The 13,167-nt window shown below is 43.9% G+C and overlaps 1 protein-coding gene across 10 annotated transcripts in view; it reads left to right on the top strand.

The window, feature by feature from the left end:
• Positions 1-1,006: 1,006 nt before the first annotated feature.
• DYNC1I1 (dynein cytoplasmic 1 intermediate chain 1) overlaps positions 1,007-13,167 on the top strand; it is a 186,015-nt gene continuing 173,854 nt past the window's right edge. For 4 of the 10 annotated variants that reach the window (XM_050327331.1, XM_050327314.1, XM_050327323.1 and 1 more), the window contains exon 1: positions 1,585-1,763. The gene's annotated coding sequence lies outside the window, so the exon portion shown is untranslated. Of the gene's footprint in view, positions 1,118-1,577; positions 1,764-13,167 lie in introns of those variants that run through there. The other 6 variants (XM_050327284.1, XM_050327304.1, XM_050327274.1 and 3 more) reach the window with 4 other exon arrangements.

Raw genomic sequence — 13,167 nt, 5'->3', positions numbered from 1 at the left:
CACATATTGCACTTATTAATCTCCATAGTAACCTCTACATTTTACATGTGTGTAAGATAGAAGAGGGGAGACAGGCAAACAATGAATTTGGGGGGTTTTATCAATAGTCTTTTCCTCACACAATCCATTGATGAGCCCCAAACTTTTCCTTAATCTTTGATTTCTCTTTAGAGGACAGCACAGTTGCTGTGTGTCCATGTACAACTGACCTCCCCTGCAGAGAAGGCAGCTTGTCAGATGTGTGTAATTGCTGAGCAGTTTGCCCTTTGTTGTTCTAATAAAACAATTTGAGGTAACAGTAACTACCTTCACTCTGAAGTGACAACTTAAAGGTTTTGAAAGTAATCTTAACTCTGTCCTACTGCACATTTAGTTGGTGATTAAGACATACATAATGGACAATGACTTCTAGCAGAATATATGGACTTGGATAATATTGTAAATTTGTGTTTAAAGGGAAAACATGAAATTAGTACCTATTCTGGGGTATACTGAAATGACAGCCATTGTGGAAGCATGTTCATTTAAACAACCTTAAAACTTCTGCATCCTTTTATATACCGCAACAGGTCATATGTCCAGGACATCATATTTTTAAAGGACAAACCATGGTACCAAAGGGCATGTGTTTTCCTCCTGTGTGGGGCAACATACCTATGTTCAATGAGAGGGAGAGGGAAGCTGGGTCATCTACACCAGAGGTGCATGTTATTTGTAGGAGCATGGACAATCTCCAACAGCCCTGCTGGCACCTTTCCCCCAGGAGATGGATATGTCAGTGTGGGGAGAGAAGCAGGTGTCTGACTCTGCTGTCTGGTGCCTGTCCCCACAGTAGCGGTGTGAGGAAACAGAAACAAAACGAAACTTTTGCCTTTGCGCAGCCTTGCCCTCATTTAACCATGAAAGCTGGGTCTTGTTCCACTGTTCTGGACCTCCGCCTGTTCTTCCACAAAGGGACAGGACTAAGCAGGAGCCTGCTGCCCTCATGACAGTTGCTCAGGCTGCTATGGGGCTGATGGCCAGGCCATCATGATAGAACTGATGGCCAGGCTGCCGTGGGGGTGCTGGTGAGTGAGGCTGCAGTGAGGGTGACGATGAAGCCACTGTGGAGGTGATGGTGAGTGGCATTCGGGAGGGATATCCTAGACAGCTTTGGGGGTGATAGCCAAGCCGTTGCGGGACTGTCAGCTGCTGCTGCTATGAGAGCAAGGATGCTGTGGAGGTGGCGGTGGATGCTGCCTCGGCTGTCGTGGGGCTGACGGTGAAGCCGGTGTTGGACTGACAAGCGGGCTACAGAGGGAAAGCCTGCGCCACTGTGGGGGTGACAGCGAGGGGACCGAGCCCATATCAGGCCGAAGCTGCTGGGGGCGGGTGGGGGTACCTCCCCCCCAGGGCCCCTCCACCTCCACCTGCCCCGGGCCCCCCGCGGCCCCGCCCCGGGCCCGCCGGGGGTGGCGGGGGTGTCGCTGCCGGGGACGCGCTGGCGGCGGAGGAGGAGGAGGAGGCGGGAGGAGGAAGGCGGCAGCAGCAGCAGCTCGGGAGGAGCCTGTCCAGCGTGAGACAGCACATTCAGCCGGCGGCGGCGGTCCTGCCGCAGCGGCGGGCGGTACGGCACGGCACGGCACAGCTCGGCTCAGCACGGCTCAGCTGCCGGCCTCAGCCGTTCGGTCAGCGAGGCATCCCTCCGCTCCCCCGGCGGCCAGGGCTCGGTGAGGGCTGCGCGGCTCCGGGAGCCCCTCCACATCTCCCGGGCGCCGGCGGAGGTGAGGCACCCGCGGGGACGGCGGGGCCGGGACGCGGCGGAGGGGCGAGCGGGGGATGCCCTTGGGGCCCGGCGGTGGCCGCAGAGGGGCCGGGCGGGGTTCGCTCCTCGGGATGCTCCGCGGCCGCAGAGCCCGGCGGGCGGCCCGGCGGGGAGAGCGGCATCCCCGGCTGCCCGCAAGGACCGCCCGGCCCTCGCCGCGGGTGGGCTCTGGCTCTGCCACCCCGGCGGCTCCTCTGCGGGGAGGGCTGCGGGGAGCGAGCTCCGCTGGCCTCGGCGGCACCTGCTCCGGTCCCTGGGGCGCCTCCCGGCCCCGGCCGCGAGTGGCTGCCGCAGGTTCCCGGCTGGTGGCTCAGCGCTGAGCAGCTTAAAGCAAACGGGGGTGGTAAAAGTTTTCCATCTATAATTTTTTTGCACAGCGTAAGCAGTAGCGGGTTTATTCAAGTCCACGACGACAGCGGAAAGTAAATAGATCTTTTTTCCTTCCTAAGGTAATTTCCTAAAAGGGTGAGAGAAGGAGGGTGTCAGTCAGAGGCCTTTTTTCACCAATAGTCCATTGAAATAGATTTTCAAAAGGATGTTATTGCAGTTACATCATCCCAGGAATCCCTCAGGGTCAGCAGAGAGCATAAGACCCCAGATATTTCCTAGGCAAAGCCCTTAAATTACTGACTGGAACAAAATTCGCTTTTCTGTCTCTATTGCCATTGAAAATACAAATTTCAACTATAAATGCATATAAAATAGGGACTCTCAGCAGACAAAGTGGTCTAACCTGAGGGTATAGGGGTGATGAGATGGAAAGACCTGATAGAAAGTTGGCATGTTACTTTGGCACCTGGTAATTTATCGTGACGTACAGGGTTTTGTCAGTGCTTTGGTTCTGCATGAGGACATTAAGTTACATCTGAAATGGCTCTAAATATCGTGAAGCACAGGACTGCAAAACCTGTTTCAGAATGGAAATCCAAATCCCAGGACCATCTATCTCCTGATAGATGGTGCTATCAGAGCCACTGAGGAATTTAATTTCTGTCACTACCAATGTACTTTGTTGAAGTCCCTCATTTGTTCTTCCTAAGTTAATAGGCAAAAGTTACATGTTTTCTATCCTGATGCTTTTTATTTTTTTACTTTCTTTCGAGAGGGCATCTCTAGGAACATTCTCCACAGGTGGGGAAGACAGGTAAAATTCCTTCTGTAATTTCTCTGTAGCATTTCTTTGCAAGAATGAGGTTCTTCAACTCAAACCTTGTGGCTGCATCCAGGTTTTCTCCCCATGGGAGTACTCACGCTGGTAACCATCCTCTGCTTTATTTTCTTTTCCCAAAATCATCCATTGATAGACCATGAACACAAAAAATGTGTTGCCCCTTCTCTACCTTCTTTGTGAACAGATTATTTTGAGGATTGGAACTTGACATCGTCTTCCTTTGAATATGTAAGACTTCTGAGGGAAATAAAGCTGGAGATCCAAGAGATTGTTTAGAGTTGGATTAGCTAGATTTCTCCTAGCTCTAAGCATTTCTGCTTCAAACTAGTCTACCCTAAAAATGCACTAACTGCAGTACTGCCTTATCTTATTCCTTTAAGACAGGAATCTTTAAAGGAGTAGCAATAAACCACACCCTACATATACAGTGGTTACCGGGAGTTTGGAAATCTGGCTACTCAAAAAATAGTCAGGGAAATGCTCTTTTGTACCCTGAAGATCTTAAATTAAGAAGCTGACCTTCCAGCTCTTTCTATAGGAGGAAGGGCAGTGAGCTGCCCTCCTTTGTGATGCCTTTCAGTTGCTATTTTTTTCGTTATTGAAATGCATTTGTATTTTTCCAGCTTCAGGTTTCTGGTTCCTGTTATGCCTCTCATAGATAAAAGCTTTGCTTTAGCAGCTGTCTTCAGTGTAGGTACTCCAAATGATGCACGAGAACTTACCTGCTTTATTTTCAAATAAATTAACAGATCAAGTCTCTTGGTCTTCTTTTCTTTTGTAAGACAGGTTTCAAGAGTCATTCCTTGCTGCCATCTGTTTTCCAATCTGCCAGAAGACAGAGGGGGAATACTAGGTAGAGTTGGATGGAGTGGGTCCCACCGTTGCAGAATATTTGACAATGATGCGAAATGGACTGGAAGGGAAAAGGATAAGGAATTGAAATAGAAAAACATAAGGCATTGTCGTTTTTCAAAGCTTCACCAACTCCTGCTAATGATTCATATAATCATGTGATAACTTTCAGCTCCTCAAACTTAACTTCTGCTCACAGAGGTTTAAAGCATGCTCACAATTCCTCTCTAGAACTATTCAGGCTTATTAACAAGGGTTGAGTGCCTTGTTGAGCTCCTTAGGCTTGGTTTGACCAACAACAGAAGTAGTAATTAGTAATCTTTCAGAGTCACTGATGCCCAGTGCCAAAATGACTTGCTACTTGGAGGTGGTAGGGGAATGTTGATAGAATGATCTTCCCTGTCCTACCTAGCTTTTATTTTCATGTGCTAGCTTTTATTTTCATGGAAGTTGGTTGGAGGTAACATTGAAATCCTCTCTAAGGTGCATGTGGAAATTCATATCTGCAGAGATATGGTCTCAGGCTTCCTACAGCCATAGCCAGATATCCTGATCTCTCAGCGCAATGCTCATCTGATACTTTCAGATTTTTGTTTTAAAAACTTGAAATGAAATAGTGTCTGTAGATAAAATCTGCATGTAAAAGGGACGTTTTCCAGACAAAATACCAATGGAGTATGCTGGCAAAGTGCCCTTAGTACAGATGCAACTTGTGCTAGTAAAACTGTGCTTTTGCCAGTGCAGTTTATTTTTGTATCGGAGCCCCTGGTGGTCTAGTGGCTAAGGGCGCGGCGCTGTCCCTGCCGAGACCCAGGTTCGATTCCCGGTCAGGGCCACTCCCGGGCAGGTGGAGCTCGTTAGCCCTTAAAGGCAACCCATCTACGTCCTAAGGACCTCGCTGCCACCGTCCAAGCTCGCTTGGCCCCGGCAGATGAACCTTAGGATTAAAGGGTGGGCTCAGTTCCGCGCACACTGTGTCTCACCTAAAAAAATCCAATGCGCAGGCTGGAAGGTGTAAAGACCTTCCCCGGATCTTCGCTCGCGAAGACTGGCCATTATTATTATTTATTTTTGTCATCTGAGCAACACAAGTCATACAGGTGAGCACATGTTTATGTGTCCATGAGGGGCCTTGCTTTCTGGATGAGGGACTGAATGGTCTTCCCCTCAGCTGGCAGATGTAAGCAGGCAGAAATGAAAATGCAGGAATGATACTGTGTAACAAACAGAAAATTTGAAAAAAATGTGAAAGAAGTATCTGAAAAGCTGTAGTGGCAGCCTGAGACGCTGGCTCAGTCTAAATCTCAGATAGATGCAATATGTCCCTTTAGCTACTTGGTAATTATCTATCTAAAACAGTGCTAGCCCTTTTTAGTTAGAGATGACATTGGGAGCTGTTGTTCACTTGGCCATCTGCAAGCATTCAAAATAAGGCAGTATACATGAGCTTGCTCCACCAGTACTGTTCATTTTACGTGGCATCAACTTGCCAACTTTTTGGGGAAATGGCTACTTCCAGGCAGATGGCAGGAGCTGCAGGAAGCCACAAAGCAGACTGATGTGTGAGCCAGCAGATCTTATAGATACAAGATACCTCTGATCATCTGTGACAGGTGATGTACCAACTCTTCCTGAGTTTAAAATAAAAGCCCACCTTTTTTTTTTTTTTTTTCCCCTGTGCTTCATCAGCACTTTTTGTCCTCCCCTTTTGAGGCAAAAGCATTCTGATGAGTATCTGGGAGTTCAGTGCTGCATGGAGGAGGCATGGAGCAAGAATGACAATTCTTGAAGCGTTTTGTGGGTAGCACACCATAACTTCATGGTGAAGTTTTAAGGGCAGAAGGCTCACCCTGTCACTGCTGACAGTAATAGGAGTTTCTCTGTGACTTCTCTGGTGGTGAAACTAGCCTCTAGAGTGACGGTAGAAGTCAGCTATGTACATTGAGAGCCACAATGCATCACCATACTCTATTGAAGGCAACAAGAGTCTTCATTGACTTAAAAGACTTTGGATGAGGTCCTGTACAACTTCTGCACTGACCTGGGTGCAGACATCTGTGCTACCTGATGAATAATCACTGCTTAGATGACTCTTGTGATTTTTGGCTATTAATCTTACAGTAAAAGTACTTATCCTATTTTTATATTTAAAGCTGCTCTCATGCATTTGGATCAGCTTGCCTGATCCGGAGAGACAGGTTGCATCAACCTGAGCAGGAAACCTCCTGGGAGCCCTTCCGGAGCAGTGCAGTTCTACACCTGCAGTTTCTCAGGTGCTGGCTGACTGTCCCTGCTTGGCCCTAGAATAATTAATGAATAATTCAACAGAAGGAAAAGGCTCATTTACTGCCACTCAGCAGAAAACAATTACAGAGGGAATCTTTTAAGGACATAACTTTTTGTTTTCAGTGATATCTTTTCTTCACATTTCTTTTCCCTCTTGCTATCGCTCCTTTTCTCTTTTCCTCAATACTTGTCTTACCGCCACATTCCCTCCTCACTGGTATTCCTTTCCCCTTTGTCTTCTCTCCCTGGCATAGAACTGATTTTAGTTCCTTGCTCTTTTCTCCCTCCATCTGTGGTGTGGTACAAATAATACTAAATCCTTCTCCTCAGTTACTGATCTTTCACTTCAGCCCAGCAGAAAGATGCAGTGTGTTTCGTGTTCAAACAATGGGGAGTTATAGTAGGGCAAAGACACAAAACTGCCTACTATGATTAAATATAAATAAGTTTAGTGGAGGTTATATTTTTTATCTGTTTATATCACTATATCCAAGCCTTGCTTGATTATAATATTTTCAGGCTGAATTTGACAGAAAAATCTTTGCTATGATATGCTATGTTAGTGTTGGCAGTTAATCACTGTAGGTCTTAGACCACATGCAGAGAAAATATGGATTTATCTTGCTTTAAACTGTTCACCCTTCCGTTCTGTATCCATTAACACAGATCTTAGCTTTTAAAGGGCATAGACAGTGGTATTAAATCCCTGCTATTCAAGGCATGCCCTTGTTTCGTGTTTTGCACATTAGGCCAGCACTGTTAGGATCAGAGTGGTTACCAGGTCACTTGGTAATTGGGGCAAAGACGTTTCAAATGATTGCTATTGTATATTTTCAGAAATTAAAATATTTAGCAAAACAGGGTCACTTTTAAAAAAACAAACCAAACCCAGACTGCATCTAATATGGTTCCTTATATTTGAACCTGTCTGTCCTAGTTTAAGGGCTGTTCCACTGACACTCAGCATTTAAAAGAATTTCTTCTCAGATTCTCACAGGACAAAGTTGTGGGACTATCTAAACTCATGTGACTTGTTTCATAATACATGTTTATCTTCTCTCTAAGTAATATAAAAGATTCACAGTTTTCATTAATCACACTATTCAAAGTCGTATGACGTTGTTTTTTTCATCAGTTTGTTTTGAGTTACATTTTGAGCAATTGCTGAACCAGAAGGTTTGTATCATAGTCCCTGCAGTATTTCAGATATCAGTTTGCCTCTAAATGAAGTCTTATTTTCTTTGTCCTTTTTAGCTCTAACAGCTCATAGAGCTTTGTTATACACTCACAGCATTTTGTTACAGACTATCAACTTCTGCTGGTCTTCATTGCCTTGGAACACAAATTACTCCTGCAAAAACCAAGAAAGGGTAGTTCCAGATTATATATACCTATGACTGTAAACTGTGTGGTGCATTAAACAATGAATGGCTTAAAAATCTATAACCTTTTGGAATGAAACAAGAAATCTGACCTAAATCATACCCCCTAGTGTGCAGTTAGCTATTCATGTACGTAATCTGCTGCACTTGGCAAAGCCTGTGAATGTTGTATTCTTGCCTTTCACTATCTCCATAGTAGTAATAATAATACAACAAAAATTGTGCTGATGGAATAGGAGGGTATTGTACTGGAGACAAAATAAAAAAAAACAAAACCAGTGATGCCATTCTCTCTTTGTACTGAAAAAGCCCGTGGGAAAACTGTCCCATTATTTCCCACAATATTTTCTTTTTCACAGAAAGTTGAATAGCAAGAAAATACCAGTTTCTCAGCCTTTAAGGACCTCTGCAAATACATTAAAAACACCCTGTGAAAATTCAGTACTATTTCATCTGATAATTATAAATTAAAGAGCTTTAGAATTTCTCCTCGTATGTTTAAATCATAGAAATGAAAAGATGACAGTAAATTATATTCTCGGAAGGGGCTAAAATGGAAAAAAAATCCATGTTGCAGCCTTACTACTGATAATCTCCCCACCTTTTACAGCAGCCCTTAATTTATGTGCATAACACTTATCAGGTGCTATTGTTTACTTATCAATAACTTGAGACAGGGAAGTAAAAAACTCTATACTACCACACTGACAAACAAATATACGAGTCTTTTCAAACAAAGTTATAATGGAATGCAGTGTTAATGTTACTCAATACTAGTATTGATTTTGAAGTCTTTAAATGAAGATTATGCCTCCTCAGCATTGATTTAGTAAAGTTTGATTAAGTTTTTCCTAAGAAAGTTTCTGATCTCACTAAACTACGTGATTAATTAGGGGTAAGCATAATTAAAGTCAGTGGCCTCCCATTTTTTGTGTTATTTATCTGAAGGTACTGTGTATATATATATGTAAAGCAATAAGACTGCTTTGCTTTCTCATATCACATAAGGTCTGATTTTGCTAAAGGGCTAACTATTATGTGTCTGTGTTCTCCCCAGTTCTCTCTTGTGATATTAGAATGATTTGTATACATTTTTTAACTTTGTGCAGCTCTTAGTCCTCAAGACCAAGTTCCAACTTACCGGTTGAAACCAGTAAGCCCATACATTTTACAGCTTGATAAGGCTGGAAACCAGGCATGGACAGTTTCTGATTGCCTTGTGGACCTTCAGTGGTCCAATATTTTGAGAGCCACTAGTAAACATTGACTTATTATCCAAAAATAAATGTTCCTCATTTGAAGAGAGCTGGTGGCCTCTAACTAGTGTCCTGGTCTCAAATTCTGGAACCAAGGTCTTGGCACAGTGACTTGTGCACTGAGGGACTCCTCTTCTGGAGGAGTCCTGCAGTGTGCAGCTCCAGAGATGTGACTGCCCCATCATTTAGGCTGGGCACTTGTTTGCTTCTACTCTCAGTCAGCCCATTTGCCAAGCTTCTTCTCAGTGGAAGCCAGGGCACTTGAGAGTTATGTGCTTGTGTGGGAGAGCCAGCCTTGCCTTGGTAGGAGGCTGTTCTTAAAGTACATGGGACATGCCTGGGACACATACCTGAATTCCCCAGTCTGGAAGTTCTTATGTTGCCTGGGAAGCTCAGCTACACCTAAACTGACACAATAGTATAGAAACAGAAACCCAGTTTGCATTCCCCAAAAATCAGCTTGGCTGTCACCCAGCTCTTGAAGTACAGGCAATGTCTAAAAACTCCCATTTTCACCTTGGAGTTCTGCTTCTTGAACCCCCAGACTCAACAGCCTGGATGAATCTCCTAGGCTGCTCCATCTAGTTTGTGTTCCTTGAGCCCATCTGTCAGACTGTGTGCTTTATGCTGAGCTGCAGCTGACAACATCTGCTTTTACTGCACCCTGATTTTAATGGGACCCACCTAAGGTAAAGAAGTCTCAGGTAATTTTTGCTTTTGCTTAAAGAGATATTTGCCTTCATCTGTGCTCTAACCAGCAAGCTATGTGTCCTCTGCAGTAGGCACCTTCCCAGTCTTTCCCACTGAAGCTGCTCCACGTAAGTCCAAAGTATTAAACTTTCTTTGGGTGTGGGGTGTGACAGAGCATGTGGGAGAAAGAGAAAGGACTCTTCAGCACCTTGCTTCAAACACTCAGAAGGAGGAGTCTTCGTCTCCAGATACGAAATACAGCATGGTACTGTAAACTAAACAGTCACTGTGTATAATGTAAACTAACCCTGAAACAAAGGCTAGAACTCAGGGGCCTCTGCTAGGGACTAATGTTTGCTCTCTTGCATCTGCTTCTTCTGGTCCAATGAATCTTTGTAGAAAAGAAATTAATAGAAAAAGCTTCAATGGTTAAGAATGCAATCTCCATTCCTCCAGTCTTTCTCACCCATTAGCCAACAGTCACCCTAGGGATGTGGGTTTTAATCTTCTCAAGACAAAAAAACTACAACCACCCTAACCCCCCCAAAAAAAACCCACAAACAAACAAAAAGCCCCCAAAACATGCTTCTGCTTTTTGTGTGGAATACTTTAATCACAGAAAAGATAAATGGAAGACATAGACTTCTTGGTTCTCAGTCCTTTCTCATGTTCAAATTTGTTGCAGAAGTCCTTTAAATCATGCTGTTAGACATCTGCATTTATTATCTTGCCTTTTTATCTGGGCATCTCTTTTTTCTCTTCTGTGGGTCAACAGGAATGATTGGTTAAGGCAGGCTCTGAGCGCTCATCTTGCTTTGTTAGTACAGCCAAATAAGCCCTGGGAAGTACAAAAGGAATGGTAGTGTTGTTTATTCTACTTTTTGAGCACTCTCTGCGTATTTCTTACATCCAGGACTCTTTGCTCCTTTCTAAATCTTTAGATGTGTTGACTTCAGAGATGAAATAAATGTGTAATATTTTTAACCTAGTTACATCCTTACAAACATCAGCGGCAAAGCAAAGCATATTTTGTTATAAGAAAGAAATAGTATCTGGGTAAGTCTTCCAGCAAAACCTGTGTGTTGGCAGCATAGCTCGTTCTTTGATGCCTCTCTGGCAGTTGTCATAACTGGGTTAAGAAGCAGACACTAGAGCATGCATTTTTCATGTTTGGGTAAATGGCTTTAAGTATCAGTTTGGTTGCCATGTACCACTAGGGTTATCTCAGGAGGAGGGTGGAAAAGTCAGAGGGTCAGTTTTACCCCCCATAAGGAGTGGAAGTACGCGTTTTAATGTCTGAAATGTTTGCAGGCTGGAGAAAATGAGTCTTTGTTCCACTTCAGGAGAGACTAGCAGGCATCTTGAACCAAAATTGTATGTTAGATTTTAGTAAGTCATTAAATATACTCTTGAGAGGCACTTTGGTACTGTTAGGATGAACCAGATATTTTATACAGGTTTTGAAGAAGTGGTCATATCCATGCTAGCAGAAGATACCATCAAAATCTGAGTATTATATAAGAAGTACATACCAAAAAAATCAAAATAAAAAAATGTGGAAAACCGGCTCTTTTTATTTTCAAGATAAGTAACCTGCAGCTTGAGAATTAGATTGTCATGTCTCTCACATTATCCATCTCTAACGTCTTATCAATTTACAGCTTGAATTTGGTTTTCTTTTCATGTCAGAAAACATTTTTAAACTATCATGCTAGGTCATAGAGTCATAGAATAACCAGGGTTGGAAGGGACCTTAGAGATCATCTATTTCCAAACCCCCTGCCATGGACAGGCACTTTTCACACTTTCAGTTTTCAGCTCAGAGCTCCATCCAGCCTGACCTTAAATACTTCCAGGGATTGGGCAGCCAGAAGTTCTCTGTGCAGCCTGTTCCAGTGCCTCACCACTGTCACAGTACAGAATTTTTTGTTAATATCTAGGAAACTCTTTCAGTTTGAATCTGTTCCCCCTTTTCCTGTCACTACATACTCTTGTAAAAAGTCACAGAATCACAGAATCAATTAGGTTGGAAAAGACCTCTGCAATCATCAAATCCAACCTATGACCTAACACCACCTTGTGAACTAGAAAATGGCACTAAGTGCCACGTCCAGTCTTTTCTTAAACACCTCCAGGGACAGTGAATCCACCATCTCCCTGAGCAGCCCATTCCAATGCCCAGCACCCTTTCTGTGAAGAACTTCTTCCTAATGTCCAACCTAAATCTCCCTGGGTGTAGTTCAAGACGGTGTCCTATTGTCCTATTGCTGAGTTGCCTGGGAGAAGAGACCAATCCCAACCTGACTACAACCTTTCCCTCTTTCTTGTGGGATCCCTTCAGGGACTGGAAGGCTGTTAGTAGATCACCCTGAAACTTTTTCTGTTCCAGGCTGAACAATTCCAGTTCTCTCAATCTTTCCTGACAGGAGAGGTGCTTCATCTCTCTAATCTATTTGATGACCCACATCTGGATCTGCTCCAGCAGGTCCATGTCTCCCCTGTGCTGGGGGCCCCAGAGCTGGATGCAGTACTTGAGGTGAGGTCTCACCAGAGTGGAGCAGAGAAGAGGGGCAGAATCACCTCCCTTGATCTGATGGCCACACTGCTTTTGATGCAGCCCAAGATATAATTGGCTTTCTGGGCTGTAGGTGCACATTGCCAGCTCACATCCAGCTTCTCACCCACCATCACCCTCAAGTCCTTCTCAGCAGGGCTGCTCTCGATCTATTCATCCTGCAGTTTCTCTCTGAAGCAAGCTGGGAAATTCACAGAGGGTAACATAGTGCAGGGAGAAAGACTGGTTAATGTATAGGGAATGTAGGGTCATAAAGATTTGGACATTTTTTAAGTCAAGTCCCAGCCATATACAGAGCCACGTAAGCATCTTACTGCAGCTGAAGAGTATAAGATAACAGAAACAGAAACTGATAGAGAGGGAAGGGACCAACAATACTAAGAATTCTTCTATTCTACAGATCTAAATGTTGTCAGGCATGCAATTGGTTGTTATGTTAAAAACATCTGCTCTTCGTAACAGGCACAATTCCTGAGTCAGATCCCCAGGAAGTACAAATCAGTATTGGCTGCATCATTGAAAATCACCTCCCAGCAGCACATCTGAGATAACTGTGCAGTTATAACTGTGCTCATTAATGCTTATGGAGAAAAAATTCAAGACACTTGAAAAGACCTATTTAACCAGTTTTCTTTGAGGTGGTAAGTGCAATCAGTTCTATGGAACACAATATAAAGGGAGTGTATTTGGAGGAAGATGTGCAGCAGTTACTAGGGTGACCTGTTAGTGTCTAGTCTGTAAGCTCATTCTACTCCTAGCTGGAATGTTGTGTGTTTCTTAGTCATCTCCAGTGAGTTGTTGCCAGCAGCTTGTTAAGTTCAATCTTGATGGCTCTTCCATGGCACTATGCTTGTCGGAATTGAAAAGATCATGGTAAATTTAAGACACTAATGAGAGACTTGGAAGATGAGAAGGTGTTGCTTTATTGACACTACTCCTGGTGCTGGAAGAATGGGAAGTAGTAGAGCTTTGCTCATATGCTGCTTTGTGAGGACCCTATAATTCTGCTGAAACTGAGTTAATTTTGTAGTAGGGCTATTATCGAAGAACAAGAGTGAAAAGATTAAATGGTAATAAATTGTAAGATATGTATAATGGAGCAGTTGTGGGTACATATCTTATGCCCTGTCAGCGTCAAAATAAATAGGCTA

Source organism: Myiozetetes cayanensis, unplaced genomic scaffold (genome assembly GCF_022539395.1).
Source record: "Myiozetetes cayanensis isolate MyiCay16 unplaced genomic scaffold, myiCay2020 scf1, whole genome shotgun sequence".
Lineage (NCBI taxonomy): Eukaryota > Metazoa > Chordata > Aves > Passeriformes > Tyrannidae > Myiozetetes > Myiozetetes cayanensis.
Note: the sequence above shows the minus strand (reverse complement) of the source record. Positions and strands in the feature narration are given on the sequence as shown.